This window comes from Podarcis erhardii (genome assembly GCF_964252035.2).
Source record: "Podarcis erhardii genome assembly, chromosome: 15".
NCBI lineage: Eukaryota > Metazoa > Chordata > Lepidosauria > Squamata > Lacertidae > Podarcis > Podarcis erhardii.
In genome coordinates, this window is record NC_138505.1 from 530,745 (window position 1) to 551,329 (window position 20,585).

General features: G+C 48.7%; 1 protein-coding gene across 1 annotated transcript in view; it reads right to left on the minus strand.

Annotated features, from left to right (window-relative positions):
- The window catches only part of KCNJ10 (potassium inwardly rectifying channel subfamily J member 10), a 33,695-nt gene extending 20,936 nt beyond the window's left edge, over positions 1-12,759 (minus strand). Inside the window, exon 1 of the mRNA XM_081841208.1 lies at positions 12,085-12,759. The gene's annotated coding sequence lies outside the window, so the exon portion shown is untranslated. The remainder of the gene's footprint in view (positions 1-12,084) is intronic.
- Positions 12,760-20,585: the final 7,826 nt, after the last annotated feature.

Sequence of the window (20,585 nt, forward strand, 5' to 3'; positions counted from 1 at the left end):
TTTTATATGTCCGGCTGTCCTTTGTCAACAACAAATTGTCGCATATTCGTGTTGAACATGGTAATTGATGGACCTAATGGGTATCTAAAGCCATTTGCACATAACAAAATGTGTGTTTTATGAAAGTAATTATTGAACTGAAATACAGTTAAGGAGAAGTATATTAATAGCGAAATACAATTAAGAAGTATATTAATAATTAATATTAATATTAATTATTAATTATTAAGCTCTAACTTAAAATGATTGGGGGCCCATGACTTACATCATAGGAGCCTACACAACACAAAATACTGTTGCTGTATGTAGGTTTTATTTTATTTGTTTTTTAGCATATTTTATAAGTGTACATCCATGGTTTTTTTCCCCTTTAATTTTTTGGGGGCTTTCCAAGAGAGTGGGGCCCTAAACTATAGCTTATATGTTAATCCGGCCCTGTTACCACTTCTTTCTTTTTTAAAAAAATTCCCCCTGGGACCATCTTCCTGCAAAGCTGGGGCTTTTCTAAGGGGCTACAGAAAAAGCAAGATTCCAGTCCTCAGGCTTCGGAGTGAAGCACCGGTTTAAATAGTCACACCGCCCTCTACACTGACTGGCAGCGCCTCTCAATGGTTTCAGGCAGAGGGCTTCCCCAGGATTGAATCAGATGCTCTACCCACTAGGCAACAGATGCTCTACCCACTAGGCAACACTCCTGCACCCGAGACACCTGCATTCCAGCCCAGGGCCTATCGTAAAGGAAGCAGCCCCAAGCCTAAGCTCCAGCTGAGCACCAGCCTCTGCGCGCCTCCTTCCAGTGTTGCAGACGGTTGTGCTAGATGACCTTTGGGGGTCCCTTCCAGTTCTAAAATTCTGGGATTCCCAGTCCCCCCAAACCACTCTCCTTCCTCCTGCTGCTGACAGAGCCCTGCAGCGCCCCAACTCAGAGGAACCACTCCGCAGGGGCTGCCTGCACACTCCAAAGCAGCGGCAAAGTGCTTTTTTTTATAACCCAGATGCAGATTTTGATACCTGGGCAGCGGAAAGGAGGCCAAGGCTGGAGGAAGGCCGGCTGTGCTAATCCCCAGAGGGACGGGACAAAGGCTGCTTTGTGGGAAGGGAGATCAGTTTTCTCACCTGAAGATACAGGGATGGAGGAGAAGATGATTTCTGGCTGGAGGGAGAGGAGGGGGAAGGGGGAAAGGGAAGCTGGGTTGTCGGACACGGGGGGGGGGCATTCTCCTTCCCTAGGGGTCCCTGCAGAACACGGCTGCGATGCGGGAGGAGACAGTAGCCAAATAATAATAATAATAATAATAATAATAATAATAATAATAATACAGTGGTACCTCGGGTTACATACGCTTCAGGTTACATACGCTTCAGGTTACAGACTCTGCTAACCCAGAAATAGTACCACGGGTTAAGAACTTGGCTTCAGGTTGAAATCGTGCTCCGGCGGTGCAGCGGCAGCAGGAGGCCCCATTAGCTAAAGTGGTGCTTCAGGTTAAGAACAGTTTCAGGTTAAGTACAGACCTCCAGAATGAATTAAGTACTTAACTCGAGGTACCACTGTATTTTATTTATATCCCGCCCTCCCCAGCCGAAGCCGGGCTCAGAGCGGCTAACAACAGTCAAATAACAGGCTAACAACAGTCAAATAATACAGCATTCTAAAATCAATTCATTGTAAAATTGGTACAAATCAAATTAATGGCAACCTTTGGGCTAGACTTCTGTGAGGATTGCCAAAGGAGGGGGTCAGAATGTGCCCTTGCCAAAGGCCTGGTGGAACACCTCTGTCTTGTGGAAAGATGTCAAGTCCCATAGGGTCCTGGTCTCTTGGGACAGAGCATTCCACCAGGTCGGGGCCACAGCCGAAAAAGCCCTGACTCTGGTTGAGGCCAGCCAAACCTCCCTGTGGCCCGGGACCTCCAAGATGTTTTTGTTTGAAGACCATAAGGTCCTCCGTGGGACATACCAGGAGAGGCGGTCCCGTAGCCGCATGCCCAAATTGGGGGGGGGGGTCCTTTTCTGCATCTCTAGCAGGACAGATCAAAGGAATTCCTTCTTCACACAGCAAATAGTTAGACTGTGGAACTCCTTTCCACATGAGGCAGGGGGGCCCAGCAGCTCGTTGTTGTTTAGTCGTTTAGTCATGTCTGCCTCTTTGTGACCCCCTGGACCGGAGCACGCCAGGCACTCCTGTCTCCCACTGCCTCCCTCATGCTGGTAGCTTCGAGAACACTGTCCCACCATCTCGTCCTCTGTCGTCCCCTTCTCCTTGTGCCCTCCATCTTTCCCAACATCAGGGTCTTTTCCAGGGAGTCTTCTCTTCTCATGAGGTGACCAAAGTCTTGGAGCCTCAGCTTCAGGATCTGTCCTTCCAGTGAGCACTCAGGGCTGATTTCCTTCAGAATGGAGAGGTTTGATCTTCTTGCAGTCCATGGGACTCTCAAGAGTCTCCTCCAGCACCAGAATTCAAAAGCATCCATTCTTCGGTGATCAGCCTTCTTCATGGTCCAGCTCTCACTTCCATACATCACTACTGGGAAAACCAGAGCTAGCTCAGGTGGCCTTAAAAGAAGAATAGGCAAATTCACGGAAGAGGGGAGGGCTCTCGATGGCTTTGCTCTCCTGCAGGGCTACTGAATCCCAGTTGCTGGAGCCTTCCTACCGGAAGGAAACGGTCCTTATTCTGACCCACTTCTCTCATTGTCCCATTTACCCTCCTTTCTCAAAACTTCTGGCATTATACTAATTGGAAAGGGCCCAGATTTAATTCCCACTGGCCCTTGTTCGCCGCCTCCACTCACAGCTGGATGAAAAGACTACCCCAGGCTCTCCCTTTTAATCTCTTATTCCTTTGCAGCTAAACTTGGGTCCTGCAATCAGGTCACCTCTTCTTCGGCTTCCTGATAAGCTGGCCGGCCGCGGGAGAGATGGGGACGGCTCAGGGCAGATTCCCACGAAACACGGCCTCTCCCCCAGGAGAGTTTTATCAGCTCTGGGAAGAAACAGAGGCTTGTTTCTCAGAGATGGGCGATTACACCTTTCAGAAAACAGAAGCAGCCTGGCTGACCGCATTGTGAACGGCCACTGAAGTAGCATTGAAGAACAGCAGAAGAGTCCAAAGGGGACCTATCTGATCCTCTTCTCACAGCAGCAAAAACTCCCCATAGAACTTAGGAATCCAGATAGACTGCCTCTGGACCTGGAGGTTCCATAAGGACATCAGAAGAGCCATTGACTCACCTAGTCTTTAAAGCCCTGAATGGTCTCAGTCCAGTATACCTGAAGGAGCTTCTCCACCCCCATCGTCCATCGCGGACACTGAGGTCCAGCACCGAGGGCCTTCTGGTGGTTCCCTCGTTGTGAGAAGTGAGATTACAGGGAACCAGGCAGAGGGCCTTCTCGGTGGTGGCACCCGCCCTGTGGAATGCCCTCCCACCAGATGTCAAAGAGAAGAACAACTACCAGACTTTTAGAAGACATCTGAAGGCAGCCCTGTTCGGGGAAGCTTTTAATGTTTGATGCATTACTGTATTTTAATATTTGGTTGAAAGCCGCTCAGAGTGGCTGGGGAAGCCCAGCCAGATGGGCGGGGAATAAATAAATAATTTATTTATTTAATTTATTATTATTATTATTATTATTATTATTATTATTATTATTATTATCTAGCATCCAGTTCTCAGTGTCCGGCCAGATGCCCCCCCAAGAGAAACCCATCCCTGGCTCTCTTCTCCACGAATTTGTCGAGTCCTCTTTTAAAGCCATCCAGGTTGGTGATTGTCGCTACCTCCAGTGGCAGGGAGTTCCACGGACTAACTCTCTGCTGCACTCAAAACAAAATAAAAAAATTCCTTCCAGTAGCACCTTAAAGACCAACTGAGTTAGTTCTAGGTATGAGCTTTCGTGTGCATGCACACTTCTTCAGATACTCTGCTGCACTGTAAGTCCTTCCTTTTCCCTGTCCCAAATCTTCCAGCCTTCAGCTTCAATGGGCTCCTGTGCATTCTAGTCTTATGAGAGAAGGAAAGAAAACTTCTCTCTATCCATTTTCCCTATGTATTATTGGGGGGGGCTCTCCTGGCACGAGGGCCACATTTCCGCCTGGGAGATGGCCCAGGGGCCGCATGCCAGTGCTGGGCGGGGCCAGAGGCAGAGTGGGCGGGGCAACTGATGTTCATGTACAGTAGGCAAGTTTCCCCACACTCCCCTCTCAGAAAGGCGGCCCCTTCTCCACTGTTGGAGGACTTTGAACAGAGTTGGGTGCCTACCTCTCAAGGATCCTTGAACTACAGTTCCTGAATGGCTGGGGGTGGACTAGATGGCCCTTGGAGGCCCCTTCCAACTCTGATTCTGTCACCTCAGAAGGTGGTGAGGTCTCCTTGGTTGGAGGTCTTTAAGGAGAGGTTGGGTGGCCACCTGCCAGAAGTTCTTCCGCTGTGGTTTCTGCATTGCAGGGGGTTGGTCTAGATGGCCTTTGGGGTCCCTTCCGACTCTGCAGTTCTATGATTCTGTCTCCTGCCTTTGGCCTTTGTGGAGCCCCCTTCCTTGCCGACCCACTCCTGAAACGCTAAAAGAGTGCAGAAGCAGAAGGTCCCCTCCACGGAGAGCCATTAACCTCTCACAGGCATTAAACATTAACTGCATGTGGTTTAACCGGCATTAATTAGGGCAGAGAGCAGAGCACTGAGAAACTCCAAATGTACAGTGTGTAACAGTTTTATGCATCCTTTTCTCCGAGAAGGAGAAGGGGACCAGCCTGGGTCTTTCGCCAAGGGCACCTCTAAATATCTCCCCCCCCCAAAAAAAATAAATTGCATCTCTGGGGAAAGATGTTTCCTTCTCCAAAATCCGTGCAAGGCTCTGCCTTCCACTGGGACTTGGGAGCATCCCATGAAGACGGACAATTCAGGAGAGATCAGAGAAAGCCCCTTTCCACACAGGGCAGAGGTGGAACTGTGGAACTCCCTCCAATTTGCAAGGCTTCATAGGAGGATTGGATGAGTTCAGGGAGGGGGAGGCTCTTGAAGGCTGCTAGCCACCAGGGCTGGGCTGTGCCTCCATGGTCCTCCTTTGCCATCGAGAGAACAGGAGGCGGGCCTAGGTGGGCCCTCTGGGCCTGATCCAGGAGGCTCTTCTGATAATAAATAATAATAATAATTTATTATTTATACCCCGCCCATCTGGCTGGGTTTCCCAAGCCACTCTGGGCAGCTTCCACTGAATATTAAAAACAATACAGCATCAAACATTAAAAAATTCCCTAAACAGGGCCACCTTCAGTTGTCTTTTAAACGTAAAATAGTTGTTTGTTGCCTTGACATCTGATGGGAGGGCGTTCCACAGGGCAGGTGCCACTACTGAGAAGGCCCTCTGCCTGGTTCCCTGTAACTTTGCTTCTCACAGGGAGGGAACCGCCAGAAGGCCCTCGGAGCTGGACCTCAGTGTCTGGGCAGAATGATGGGGGTGGAGACGCTCCTTCAGGTATACTGGACTGAGACTGTTTAGGGCTTTCAAGGTCAACACCAACACTTTGAATTGTGTTCGGAAACGTACTGGGAGCCAATGTAGGTCTTTCAGGACCAGTGTTATGTGGTCTCGGCGGCCGCTCCCAATCACCAGTCTAGCTGCCGCATTCTGGATTAGTTGCAGTTTCTGGGTCACCTTCAAAGGTAGCCCCAAGTAGAGTGCATTGCAGTAGTCCAAGCAGGCTACTGAGGTTCTTGTGTCCTGCCTTTCACCTGCACAGTCTTGAGTTGCAAGGTCCAGCTACAATATTCTAAGTGGAAATGAAACATTCCCCATGTGGCTATTTGTCTTTCAGAATCTCACCCTCCGTGATAAGGCTTTTGAAGGATCTGGGGAGCCTAACTGCATAGCAAAACTCACCGGAGGCTTTTAAGCAGAGGTTGGGGGACCATCTGCCTGGGATTCTTTAGCTGTAATTGTAGGGGGTGGGCTGGATGTCCTCTGGGGGTCCCTTCCAGCTCTAGGTTTCTCTGAGCCCCTGGACTGGTTGCAGATAGGACGGTAGGCAGGTATGTAGAGGGAGGACTGCTTGGGGGACAGACTGAGACTGGTGGGGCAGTGCCCCATTTTCCTCCAAAGCTCTCCGCAGAACATTTTCAGAGATTCCCCTCCGCTCCTCTGCTGAAACAGCAGGGATGGCAGCAGCGCCACCCAAACATCACAGATCCTTTCCTAGCCTCCAGCAAACTCTGGTTAAACTGTAACCTCAGGTCGCTTGAGAAAGAGGATTGCTGCAAATGTGTTTCTTCCTCCAGGGCACCACCGAGGTGCTTGGAACAAGAGCCAGCTTGTTAAAACCTGTGTTTGGGCGTGGAGGGAACAGGCTGGGGGCACGGAGGCCAACTCTAGGAACGGAGGGTGTACAAGACCGGCACTCTCACATCGCAGGGGGATGGAGAGGTGTAGGCCTTTTGCTGGAATTGCTCGTATTCCAAACCCACGTCAAGGTCAGCGCAGACTGCCTTCCTTCCTGGTTGCCTTGTGCGCTTTCGCAGCGCATAGCAAGCTGAGGTCTCTAGGAGTTTATTTATTCCAATGCCATTCCTTCCAAGGCACCTGACAGCTCAAGAAACCTTCAACTTCGTTTGGCTGTGATTCCTGCATCACATTGGACAACTCTTTGGGTGACTCTTCCAAGCCTACAATTCTGCCATCAGTGATCTGGAATCCCTGATCTCAGGCATGTGTCAGCATCTACTAGTGTCAGAAGATTCAAGACAGATAAAATGAAGTCCTTCTTCACGTCTTGTAAACTACGGAACTCGCTGATTTAGGAGGAGAGGGCTATCGCTGCCTGTTCTCGTGTCTCTACTGTGCTTCTGAATTCCAGTTTCTTGAAACCGCAGGAGGGGAGAGCGGGCTTGTGCTCAGATCTCGCTTGCGGGTTTCTCACTGGGGCTGCTGGTTCCCCACTGTGAGAGCAGGCCAGGGCACTGGGCTGGATGGGTCCCTGTGGCCTGATGGAGCCGCGCTCCTCTTTGATTCCCAAACGCCCAGTGCCAAGCCACCTCAATTGCGTCTGAGAGCCCACCCAGTTCCTTCACCCAGAAGTCCAGCTTTGCAACCTGGCGCGAGGAAGCCAAGTGCTGCCTGCCTCCAAGCCAACAACATCATGCCCCTTTCCAAGGTTGCCTTCTTGGGGAAACTCACAAATCTTTAGGCCCAGTGGGCAGCAAAGGCCTTTTTGGGCAGGCCTGGCAATTCTGCAGGCGGCAGCAGAGAAAAGGGAACTTCTTCCAGCACCACTGCTTGTTCCCCACTGAGGTGGCAGGATGTGTCCTGGTGGGAGCTTGCCAACAAACCAGTGGCTGGAACAGAGCAAGCAGGCAAGAACCACAGGAGCAGGGAGCAAGAGCCATCTGGCAGCTTCCAGGACCCACACAGACACCTGCTTCCTCTCTCTCTCTCTCTCTCTCTCTCTCTCTCTCTCCCCTCCCTGCCAAAGCCTCTTCCCCAACACCCAGATCCTTGAGCCTCGTGGCAACATCAACTTGGGACTAGCCTTGCTGTCCCTCTCTCCCTCATTCCAGACTTTGACCTCCCAGTCGTTGTGATTTTGGCAAGGCCAGATTTCCCCGTAGCTTTGGATAAACCAGGGAGCAAGAACGGAGACTGGGGGTTGTAAATGAGGAAGGCTGGGAGGTGGGCAGAGGAGGGTGACCAAGGGAGATCGTGGGTCTGACCATCAAAGCTCATGAGGAGCGGTTGAGGGAGCTGGAGATGCTTCACCTGGAGAAGAGAAGATGGAGAGCTGACGTGATGGTCAGCGTCAGATATCGGAGGGGCTGTCACATGAAGGATGGAGCTAGCCTGTCAAGGGCAGGACCAGAACAAAGCGATTCAAGAAAGGGGAGGACGGCTGAACATTAGGAAGAACTTTCTTATGCCAAGAGCTGTTTGACTGTGGTGGGCTCTCCTTCTTTGGAGATTTCAAAGCAGAGGTTCAGGGAGTCTTTAGCTGTGACTCCTGTTTTGCAGGGGGTTGGACTGGATGACCCTCAGAGTCCCTTCCAACTCTACCGTTCTATGAAAGCCTCTTCCCCCAACAGCCAGATTCTGGAGCCGCATGGCGACGTTGGCTTGGGACAAGCTCCTCTCTCTGCCTCATCCAAGGCCTTCTCCTCCCAGGGTTGCGATGACGGCAGTGCCAGGTGTCCCCGAAGAGCTTTGGCTACACGGAGGAGTGGAACGGGAGCAGGAACTGGGGGTGGCAAATGCAAAAGGCTGGACAGCTCCCCGCCAGATCTCTGCAGGCCCTGGAAACCTCAGCCTCCTTGCCTTGAGGAGCAGGGACCCTGTCCGGGCTCCAGAGTAGAGGAGGAGGAGGCGGCGAGGGTGAAAAGAAGGGGATAGAAAGCACGGAGGTGAAAGCATTTGTCTGTTTCGCAGGGGGGAACAGGCCAGACAGTGGCTGCATTGTATGCAGAGGAAAGGGCCTGAATGGAGCTTGGAGGGACACAAAAAGCGCTTTGACAATCAGGAGTTCATTAGTATGCGCGGAGGGGAGCCTCGCTGCCTCTATCTCCCCCTCTCCATCTTTCTCTCTCTGCTTCCAAAGAGGCTGCGCTCTGTGTCACAGAGAGGTGAGCCATGCAGAAAAGAAGAGTGCGAAAGGGATTTGGGAGGGAGGTAAAAAAAATTGGAGGAGAGAGAGGGGGGGGAGGCTGGGCACCCGGATGCAGAGAAAGAGTCCGGCCTCTCTTTGTTACACGAAATAATGGAATTTTTGGCAGGTGGCTCTTGAAAAGGTGCGAGAGGGAAAGAGGTCCTCTGGAGTTCTGAAAGGTTTTGAAGGGAAGCTTCCTTCCTCTGCACCCACTCTGACCTCCCCAAGGTGATTGGGGTGAGCAGGGGAAAGAAATGAATCAGGCTGGGTCTCCATCGTCTGGGCCTGATGCACAGGGCTTGCCCATTTTATTTCCTGTTTCCTTCCCCCTCGTCCGAGATCTTTAAGGAAGTGTCTCCTTGATTAACGTCTTGCTAGAGGTGTTCAAAATGCACAAGTCACCTTCGGGTTCTATGGGTAAAAACTAATTCTCCACGACCACCAAGTTTCCTGCAAATTCCTGCAGAATTTGCAGAGCAGAGGGACTCTGAATGGACACTGAGTTTTGCGTTAGGAGAGAGGAAGGAAGTTCTTTGTGCGGGAATCTGTGATGGCCAACACCTTGGATGGCTTTAAAAGAGGATTGGATAAATTGAGGGAGGAGAGGGATCTACGATCATAATAAAGATCATATTGATCTACGATCAATAAATAGCTCTAAAGGGTTGATGGATGAGCAGAACTATTTTGAAATACAAATCTGGCTGGCTGATCCTAGCACCCTTGTCAGGTCAGAGGTCAGCTATCAGATGGCCAGAATCCAAGAAAGAAAGAAAGAAAGAAAGAAAGAAAGAAAGAAAAGTGCTGAGAGTGTCATACTGGGACCTGGGAGAGAGCAGGGCTCAAATGCCGATTCTGGCCATGAACCTCACTTTGGGCCAGTCATTCCCTCTCTAAGGCCAGCCTGCCTCACAGGGTTGTTGTGTAGGATTAAATGATGAGGGAGAGAACCATTTACGCCAAGGTCCTTGGAGAAAAACAAGTGTGATATCAGGAAGGAACTCTTGCAAGTGATTCACAACTGATTCACAGATGGAACTCCCTGCCTATTGAAATCAAGCAGGCAGCTTCTCTGTACTCTTTCCGGTGCCTGCTAAAAAAAAAAAATCCCTGTTTAGACAAGCTTAGAAAATTGAGGTGATTTTAATCTGTTTCTGTATGTTAATTTTCCTATGTTTTAAAGGAGGGTTGCGGATTTTTCTTGATTCTACTGTTTTCTCTTTGAGTTTTGTTTGTTTGTTTGCAATCTAGCAGTGTGTAAATTCCATGATATGGATGAATAAATAAATGATTCAAAGTAGTGAGGTATTTTGCACAAGGCAGAAAGCCCTGGGAAGATACACACTTAGAAAGTTGGGCTATGCATTTTAAAAAGTGGACTGTTTTGAGGCTTTTGAAGAGAAATCCCACCCAGAAATTCTCCCCTAACATACCTGCTCTGAAGCTTATCAGAGACCGAGAGAGAGATTAAAGGGGCAACCTTCGCACTGGCTAGGAAGAAGTTCGAAGCAACTGAAAGGGGCGTCATTCAGCTTAAAACTCACCACTGCTCTGACCCAGAACAGCTGCCCTCAGTTCCAGGAAGGAAGTCTTCCCCACCCATAGCTGGGACCTTCTGTATGCAAGGCAGCTGTTCTGCCACTGAGCTGCAGACCTTGCCTGTAAAATAAGCCAAGATTCCAGTCCTCATGGTTCTGAACCAAGGGTTGAAATAGGAACGCAGGAAGCTGTCTCCGCCGAGGCAGACCAACTGGTTCCTCTAGCTCATAGGTGTCTGCACTGACAGGCAATGGCACTCCCGGGTTCCAGGTGGGAGACATTCCCAGACCAACCTGGGGATAGCCTTCTGCAGGCAAAGCAGCTGTTCTCCCACTGCGTAAGGCTTCCTCGCCAAACCAGCTTGTAATGGGCTTTTGAGGCATGGCTGCAAAAGGGGTCATTACAGCCCCAGCCACAGGCCTCAAGAGTTCAGTTCCAAAAAGGTTCAGGCTGCCGGTTATGGACCCTCACTCAAGGCACCTGTTTTCCGGATAACTGTCTTCCTTTCCTGCTGGTGAAGGATTCCAGCGAAGAGCTTTTCAGCGGTGGAGAAGGCTGCCTCAGGAAGTTGGAGGTTCTTAAGCCAAGGTTGCCTGAGCGTCTGTCAGGGGCTTGGGCAAAATGACCCAGCCAGGACCCCTCCTAACTCTGCTTCTATGAAAGCCGATTCAGATGAGACACTAGCACTCACTTTTTGCTGGCAAGTTTTTAAAGGGAGGCTGAATGGCCACCTGTCAGGGGTTATTTAGTTGTGACCACTGCACTGCAGGGGATGGACTAGATGTCCCTCGGGGGTCCCTTGCAACTCTACAATTTCACGAAGAAGGAGAAGAAGCTGGCAGGGCAGAGGAGGCAGAACGAACATCCAGGAACATGGAATGCCAGGCTGGCAAAGCTCTGTGAGAGAAAGCTCTGTGTGTTTCCCACATGCAGCATCCCACACAGGCATGTGTCCACTCTCGCTCTGAGCGCCCAGCTGAGCACCCTGAACCAAGTCAGGGGACACGCAGGGGTGAAGCCAGAGGGATGGAGTGAGACGGGGGACTTCATCCCTCCAGGAGGAGATGGGGCCAGCCAAGGAATAAACACGGCTGGCGGGGATTAAGGTGGGCCACTGAACTTGCCAAGAAGAGCTCAAGACGGGAGAGAGAGATCATTTGCTACAAGATTTTCCTTGTTTCCCCGCTGTCAGGATGTATCCGGTTTTGGAGGTGGGATGTTTAATATTCTGCCCTGCAAGCGCAGAGAATCTCTAGCAAGCAGCCGGGGTGGCAATCCGGGGTGCACAAACCTGTCCCTTTTGGCCCTCGTTTCCCCCCAAATTTAAATTCACATCTCTGTATTCCTGCAGCAATTTGTTTTTCAAACACAAAAATGGGTTAGTGCCCAAGTGCAAATTGCTCCAATTAAACACACTTTTTGCATGCCATTTTGACGAAAGTTCATATTTTCTGCAAGCGTTCCCCGAATACAATGCAATTTTGCATGTTGTAGTCTCTAACACATGCATTCTGAAGTGCGCTGTTTCCAAACATATGCATCTTTGGACAACTTCTTTGGCTGCAGAAGTGATCGCAAAATTCAGAGGGGTGCAAATTCTAAAGGACGGGTTTCGTGTGTTGGATCAAGTGCATGTTAGAGAGTTTCTCACTGAAATGCATGCTAAAACTTAATTTCTCCCCCCATTCTGAGTTGCAACAGGAAGTTAGTGAAGTCCCTGAAACCACCCAGACATTTTGCCCACCTAGAGAGGTCTCTCCTTCGTATCTGGTCAAAGAGGAGTGCAGGTAGGTAGGACTCCCGAAACGGAAACTCGCTACCTGTGGAGCATCTCAGGAAGTCCCACTGTCCACCTGTTCAAAGTCAAATCGCCCTCCTCACCATCCTGTCCTGGCTTCCACCGTTTCACAGAGTCTTACCTTGAGTCCAGCGAAGGTCCGAAGAGCAAAACTGGGCAAGGGTCAGGGTTCAACCGGACTTTTCGCCGAAGGGAATCTGAGCTAAATCGACGTTGCTCCGTTTTCTTGTCCTGCTGCCCCTGTGTGTGTGTGTGAACTCTCTCTTGCACACACTTCCCAAACCTGGGGCTCCAAGAGGCAGGATTCAACCACAGCTGCCAACACAGGGGCTCGGAGGCTTCTCGCAAAGGCTTTTAAATTCAGGACCCACCATCAGATAAGAGCTGCTCTGAAAGGCTGAGTCTGCCCCATGGATTCTGTGCCTCTTTCCCCCCTCTCTCTTTCTTTTTCTCCCTTACAAAACTTTGCTCAAGTTCAATTGAATGAAAGGATTTATTTTTTGTTGTTTTTTTTTAAAGCAGGGGGCGGAAGAGGGAGGTGATTGACATCCTCAGCAGGCCTATCGCAGGAGGGCGGTGGCAAGGGACAATGGCGGGAGGTGGAGCTGTGCGGAGTGTAGAAGAAAAGGGGGGGAGAGAAATCTGGCAGCGAAAGGTGGGAGAGGAGTGGGCACCAACAGGCAGAGCCGGAGGGTTAAAGTTTGAGAGGCGAGTTAATGAGATGGAAATCAAATCGCTCGCTGGGGATAGGGTTGCCTCCCTGCCCCAAACCCTCTGTGTTAAAAGGTCACGGGACAAGGGAGAGGAGAAGGCAGAATGAAAGGGGGAGGGGGGGAGAGGCATATTTAATTACAGCTGGATTTAAAAGGCACATGAATAGAGTTGCAGAGGGAGCACCCGTCCGTCCGTGGAGACGCAGCGCTAGAGGTGGTGGCGGCAGAGGATGACACCTGCGCTGAGCTGTGAACAGATTAGTCCTTCCCACCCTCTGGGGACCTGCGTGAGGTTCCCACGACACCCGGCCTCCTCCCATCTCCCCCCAAAAGACTTCACAGGCACCAGTTGTGTAGCAAAGGAGGAAAGCAGTCTTTTAGTGCGGCGGAACCTACCCTTTGGAACTCCCTGCCTATGGACCCCAGGCAGGAGGCGCCTTCACTGAATGCTTTTTGGTACCTGTCAAGAAACATCGTTGTTTAGGTGAGGCTGTTGATGTAGGTTCCATCTGTTCTTTGTTTATTGCTGGTTTTTGTCTCTCGAATGTTTTAAAAGAGCTGCTTTTACTGGTGATTTTATTGTTTTAAGCTCTTAGCGAACCACTTGGAGGGGTTTGGGGTTTATTATCCTTATTAAAAAGTTCTACACTGCGCTTCATCCGAGGATCACAGGGTGTTTTATGATATAAAACTACAAAACCACATAACATAATAACAAACTAAAACAATAACCCCCCACCCACAGTTTAAAAGGCCTGGGAGAAGAGAAACGTTTTTGCCCGGCACTTAAAGATCTGTCGTGAAGGTGCCAAGCGAGTGTCCCTGGGGAGAACATCTCACAAGTGGGGAGTCACTGCCGAAAAGGCCCACTCTCAGGTTGCTGCCCTCCAGGCCTCTTGTGGACGAGGTGCACCAGGAAGGGCCCCAGACTAGGATCGTCAGGTATAATTAAGCAGTGCATAGATTTTATGAAACAAAATAAATATAGTGGGGCAGGAGAGCTGAAAATACAGTGGTACCTCGGATTACAGATGCTTCAGGTTACAGATTCCGCTAACCCAGAAACAGTACCTCAGGTTAAGAACTTTGCTTCAGGATGAGAACAGAAATCACACGGCAGCAGAGGGAGGCCCCATTAGCTAAAGTGGTGCTTCAGGTTAAGAACAGTTTCAGGTTAAGAACGGACCTCCGGAACGAATTAAGTTCTTAACCCGAGGTACCACTGTAATGCCAATATATTTCACATCTGGCCCCTTTGGTTTCAGAAAGTACATGGGTAGATGAATCTAAAACACCCAGGACACAAATTTCCACGGCCCTCTAGCGGCTCTGGTGGCTCATTAACCAGAAGTAATGTGTTGTTGTTGTTGAGTCGTTTAGTTGTGTCCGCCTCTTTGTGACCCCCGGGACCAGAGCACGCCAGGCCCTCCTGTCTTCCACTGCCTCCCTCATGCTGGTCGCTTCGAGAACACTGTCCCACCATCTCGTCCTCTGTCGTCCCCTTCTCCTTGTGCCCTCCATCTTTCCCAGCATCAGGGTCTTTTCCAGGGAGTCTTCTCTTCTCCTGAGGTGGCCAAAGTCTTGGAGCCTCAGCTTCAGGATCTGTCCTTCCAGTGAGCACTCAGGGCTGATTTCCTTCAGAATGGAGAGGTTTGATCTTCTTGCAGTCCATGGGACTCTCAAGAGTCTCCTCCAGCACCAGAATTCAAAAGCATCAATTCTTCAGCAATCAGCCTTCTTTATGGTCCAGCGCTCACTTCCATACATCACTACTGGGAAAACCAGAGCTTGAACTATACGGACCTTTGTTGGCAAGATGCTGTCTCTGCTTTTTAGGATGCTGTCTAGGTTTGTCATTGCTTTCCTCCCAAGAAGCAGGTGTCTTTTAATTTCGTGGCTGCTGTCACCATCTGCAGTGATCATGGAGCCCAAGAAAGTAAAATCTCTCACTGCCTCCATTTCTTTCCCTTCTATTTGCCAGGAGGTGATGGGACCAGTGGCCATGATCTTTGTTTTTTTTGATGTTGAGCTTCAGACCATATTCTGTACTCTCCTCTTTCACCCTCATTAAAAGGTTCTTTAATTCCTCCTCACTTTCTGCCATCAAGGTTGTATCATCTGCATATCTGAGGTTGTTGATATTTCTTCTGGCAATCTTAATTCCGTCTTGGGATTCATCCAGCCCAGCCTTTCGCATGATGAATTCTGCATATAAATTAAATAAGCAGGGAGACAAAATACAGCCTTGTCGTACTCCTTTCCCAATTTTGAACCAATCAGTTGTTCCATATCCAGTTCTAACTGTAGCCTCTTGTCCCACATAGAGATTTCTCAGGAGACAGATGAGGTGATCAGGCACTCCCATGTCTTGCCAGTAAATGTCTTTCTGGAACTCTCTAGCTTGCAAACATGCGAGAAGTAATGTATTTAGTGTTAAACTCTGGAAGCATAGACTCCATTCTGACCACACTAAGCCTTGGGAGGAACCTCCAGTTTCAGAGGCAGTCTATCTGAATTCCTCGGTTCTTAAGGACATTTGGCCTTAAGGATGCTGGATTATATGGGCCTGATTCAGCTGCTCCAGAGCTCTTCTTGAGTCCTGATGCTGAAATTGCTCAGAATGGATTTTCCATGTTCAAAGACAGAATAGCTCTGGATCCCAGATGCACTGCAGAGTTTTTGCCTGTGCTATACTGGGTCTTCAGCATCTGGGATTCAGAGGCAGAAGGGAAAGGGAAAGGATCTCTGGACGGTTGAGTCCAGTCAAAGGCGACTATGGGGTTGTGGCGATCATCTTGCTTTCAGGCTGAGGGAGCCGGCATTTGTCCACAGACAGCTTTCTGGGTCATGTGGCCAGCAGGACTAAAATGGCACAACGGAACACCATGATGGAAGCCAGAGCACATGGAGACACCATTTACCTTCCTGCCAAAGCTGTACCTATTTATCTATTTGCACTGGTGTGCTTTCAAACTGGCAGAAGTTGGGACAGAGCTCACCCCATCACGGGGATTCAAATCACCAACCTTCTGATCAGCAAGCCCAAGAGGCTCAGTGGTTAAGACCACAGCACCACCTGCTCCCTGATTCAGAGGTATACTTTATCTGAACATGGAGGTTCCATTCCTGCCCATCACCACCAGCTGGCCTCCATCTTTCACCTGATCTGACAGGACCTTCCCTGAGTTCATGTCCTCATGTCCTCAACTCCATCACCAGGGCCACAGATTTGTGGTGGTGAATTATTTCTAGCAGTACGGCACTCCTCTGTCTCTGTCTGGATGTTGGAGGAACTGGCACAATCATCACCCAGCACAATACAGAGACTTGCAAAATTACGCATTTTGTGGTTTTCCCTATGACTAAGGGACCTGGGTGCTGAACTTTAAGGTTATTGTTCTGGGGGAACCAAGGGACTTAATTGAACCTTCAGAGCACAACAGGTTTCTTGGCTGCATTCTCCTTCCTCTTGTTCCAACATAATATATTTAGCTATTTTATAAAACACGAGATTGTAAGAAGAGCCCGTCTGCTGGATCAAGCCAGAGGACCATCTACTCCAGCCCCCTGTTCTCACAGCGGCTGACCAGATGCTTCATTTGGGAAACCCGTGAGCAGGATCCAAGCCCAACAGCAGCCCTCTCCCCTCCTGGGGGTTCCAGAAACTGGTATTTGCAAGCATTGCTGGCAGAGCAGAGCCAGGCTAGCCAGTTGCCATCGGTAGCCCTCTCTCCTCCTCCGTGAATCTGTCTCATCCTCTTTTAAAGCCATCCAAGTTGGTGGCCCTCACCGTCTCCTGTGGCAGGGAGTTCACAGTTTAACCCTGGTCTGCATGAAAAGATTCTTTTTATCTGTCTCGAATCTTCCAAAACTCAGCGTCAGGTGCATGTCCAAGAATTCTAGTGTGATGAGAGATGGAGAAAAGCTGTTCCCTGCCCTCTCTCTCCATTCCAGGCCCCTTCCTAAGAGCATAAGAAGAGTGTGTTGGAGCTACAAAGGAGGAATGGAATTGTAAACTCAATGAATGTTTAATTTTGGCAAAATTAACAGCTATAATAAGAAATCAGTCGAATCAAAAATTTAAAAAAGGAGTGGAAATGTTTTGATGAATATATGGCAAAATATTGCTAAAAAAAAAAAAAGATACGCTAATATGCCTAGATTAAAATGTGAAGTACTGGATGGAAGAAAAATTAGTGAGGAAAGATAATAAGAATATGTAGATGATTTGTGAAGATTGTAGAATGCAAAGGTTATTATAAATTGTATAATGTGAAGAAAATTGAGTGGGGGCGGAGGGAAGTGGGAGGAAGGAGAAAAGAATAATATGATGGATTGAGGAAATAGAAATGTAAATGTATGGGGGGATGGGGAGGAAATGGCGTTGGTTTTGGTACATCTGTATTGTAATATGTGAGAACCAATAAATAAATAAAAAGATAATAGATGATAGATAGATAGATAGATAGATAGATAGATAGATAGATAGATGATAAATAGATAGAGATAGAGGATAGATGATAGATGATAGATAGATAGATAGATAGATAGATAGATAGATAGATAGATGATAGATAGATATAGATGAGATAGATAGATAGATAGATAGATGATAAATAGATAGATATAGATGGATAGATATAGATGATATAGATGATAGATAGATGATAGATAGATGATAGATAGAGATAGATAGATAGATAGATAGATAGATAGATAGATAGATAGATAGATGATAGATGATAGATAGATGATAGATAGATGATAGATAGATAGATAGATAGATAGATAGAGATAGATAGATAGATATAGATAGAGATAGATAGATAGATAGATAGATAGATAGATAGATAGATAGATAGAGATAGATAGATAGATAGATAGATAGATAGATAGATAGATAGATAGATAGGGGGGAGAGTGTGTTGGATCAGGCCACAGGGGGCCCATCTAGTCCAGCATCTTACTCTTCCAGTGGCCAGTCAGATGCCCATTCTGGGAGACCCACAGGCGGGATCCAGCCACAAGAGCCCCCTCCCCTTCCATGTTTCCCTGGAAGGGGCATTCAGGAACATTTCTGCCCGAGGGCAGAGCATGGGCCTTGTGGCTCCTTGTCTCCTTAGACAGACCTCTTCCCTCTCCACTGGCCCGTCCCAAAGGCTGCAACACACACGGAGACCATCCTGGGAAAGCGACCCCCGTCTCCCCCTCGCTTGAAAGACACGGCGGCGTTTGCAGGGGACAGGTAACGAAAGGAGCTCCAGGTCAGGGCTATCAGGTAACTTGCGCACCAGAGACGACATTCCCCTTTGTGCTGGGATTTTCCAGAGGCTGTTTTGGCCCAGGTGCCTTCGCAACAGTGATACTCCCTTGGAAGGCGAGGCCTTTTCAGCCGGGGAAATGGAGCTGGGGGCAGCCTCCTCGGGCGAGAAGTCCCTGGAGAGAAAAAGACGGAAACAAATCAAAGGAGGGAGCTTTCTTTTTGAGAAGCAGAAGGAACAAACACATCACACCTGTCCTTTGTCTCCCGATTTTCCTTCCCACCACATTTTCCACCAGCTTTTCTTCCTTTCCATGACCCTGTGATTCTTCCTCTCTTGCTGTTAAAACTGCTTCTCGATTCCAACTGGGTTGTTTGCAAGAGCTCCTGTGTCATCGGTTTAAAAGTCACATTCGACGATCGATGTGTGTAAAAAAACAGCAACTCTAAATAAAAGTAGTTTCCTCCCCACTGCCACCCCCCCCAAAAATAATTTTATTTATTTTTTCCCCCCCAAAAATTATTGGTTTTTACAATATTATCGACAAACAAACACACAAAACGAACAAACATAACAAACATAAATCATAACCTTATTAAAAATAACAGTTATTAACTTTGTAAAGCGACTTCCTCGTTTCCCCTTGGTTGAATTTCATTGCATGTCCTTATAACGGTTTTCCAAATCCCAATTTTTATAAACTTTAACTTAAACATTAACATCTTTAAATCTTCTCCTAATAGTATTAAACATATTATTTTATCACTTAACATAAATACAATCCTGAGCCCATTAAATATCTGGAAGCTGTTAAGTTAAACTAGCCGGAAATAGCTTCCAAAAAAATACTTTTACGAACATGAGAAGATATGAAGAGGCTTCTGAAGGGGACTCATCTAGTCCAGGCTTCTGTCCTCACAGTGGCCAACCAGAGGACCATTATAAGAAACCTGCGAGCAGGGTAATAATAATAATAATAATAATAATAATAATAATAATAATAATTTTTATTTATACCTCGCCCTTCCCGGTTCAAAAACCGGGCTCAGGGCAGCTAACAACAAATGTAAAACAATTATAAAAGCAGCATAAAATACAGTATAAAAACATGAATAACAATAAAATTTAAAAATCAATTTAGGGGAAATAAGCATTAGATAATTCCCAGGGCTAGCTGGCTAAACTGGTCCTACTTGGGTCAGCGAGGAGACCAGGGAAGAATTTGATGTGGGGTCTCAGAGCAGGTAATCTTCATAAAAGGGGGGGGGGGAGGAAGGGGAATAAAAGATCAGGCTGAGTTCAAATTAAAGGCCAGGCGGAATAGCTCTGTCTTACAGGCCCTGCGGAAGGAGGCGAAATCCTGCAGGACCCTGGTCTCCTGGGACAGAGCATTCCACCAGGTCGGAGCCACCACTGAGAAGGCCCTGGCCCTGGGGGAGGATAGTCTGACTTCCTTAGGACCTTATGGTTATTCATGGACCTTATGGTTATTCATGGACCTTAAGGTCCTCTGCGGGGCAGACCAGGAGAGGCAGTCCCATAGAATACAGGACTATCCCCTCCTGTGGCTTCCAGGAAATGGGATTCATGAGTATTGCTGCCTCTGATTGTGAAGACAGAGCATAGCCATCCTAGCTGGTCACCATCAATAGCCCTCTGCTTCCATGAATTTGTCCAGTTCTCTTTCAAAGCCCTCGGAATCAGTGGCCATCTCTGCCTCATGTGGGAGGGAGTTCCGCAGTCCCACTCTGCTGTGAGAAGAAATAAAAATTCCCTCCTGTCCGCAGAAAAGGACCTTTTCTATTCCTTGCTCTGAAACAAACACCCATGCAAGTGGGAGGCTTCCCCTCCCTCTTCCCTTTTTATCCTGACCCTTTCAAACATGCCGGGGGGGGGGGCTGGGGGAGCTGGGAGAAGAGTCTTTTAATGGAGATCCTACCACGCAAGATAAAATGAGAAGCATCGAGGCCGAGGCAAGGAGGCCCTTTTCTGAAATGCACGGGCCCTGGGTGGAATCCAAAGGGCGAGAACAAGAGATGTTCTGTTTTCATTTGTGTCGTGTGTCTCCCCCCCCACCTCAAAACCTGCCCCCCCCCCACGACTGGACCTGGCTGAGCCACTGAGAAAGAGCTGCTTGTCTCAGCAAGAAGCCAGCATCTCTCTCTCTCTCTCTCTTCTGCAATCCACATGAACCCCTGGTGATGACAAATTGCCCCCGCCTGATCAATTTGGATCTCGGGCAACCTGACAGGTATCCTTCTTGACAGAGCTGGCCGGGAGGGAGCAGACATTGCATTTTGCAAGTGGCAGAGAGTGAGAGAGAGAGAGAGAGAGAGAGAAAGAGAGAGGGGGGCACCATCAGCAGGTTCTTCAAAGAAAGAAAAATATGGGAGAAGACAAGAAGACAGGTGGAATCTTCCACTGTTGGTTTGGGAGTCTAGGGGGACAAAAGCCTATCAGAAGAGCCTGCTGGATCCGGCCAAAGGGGCCCATCTAGTCCAGCGCCCTCTTCTCACAGCGGCTGCCATGGAGGAGTGGGGGGGGGGACCCTCAAGGGAAGAGACTCAAGGGATTGGTGGTGGGACAGTGATGAGTGGTGGGAGTGAGAGGAAGGAGCAGACTGGGAGGAGGAAGAGGCAACAGGGTTT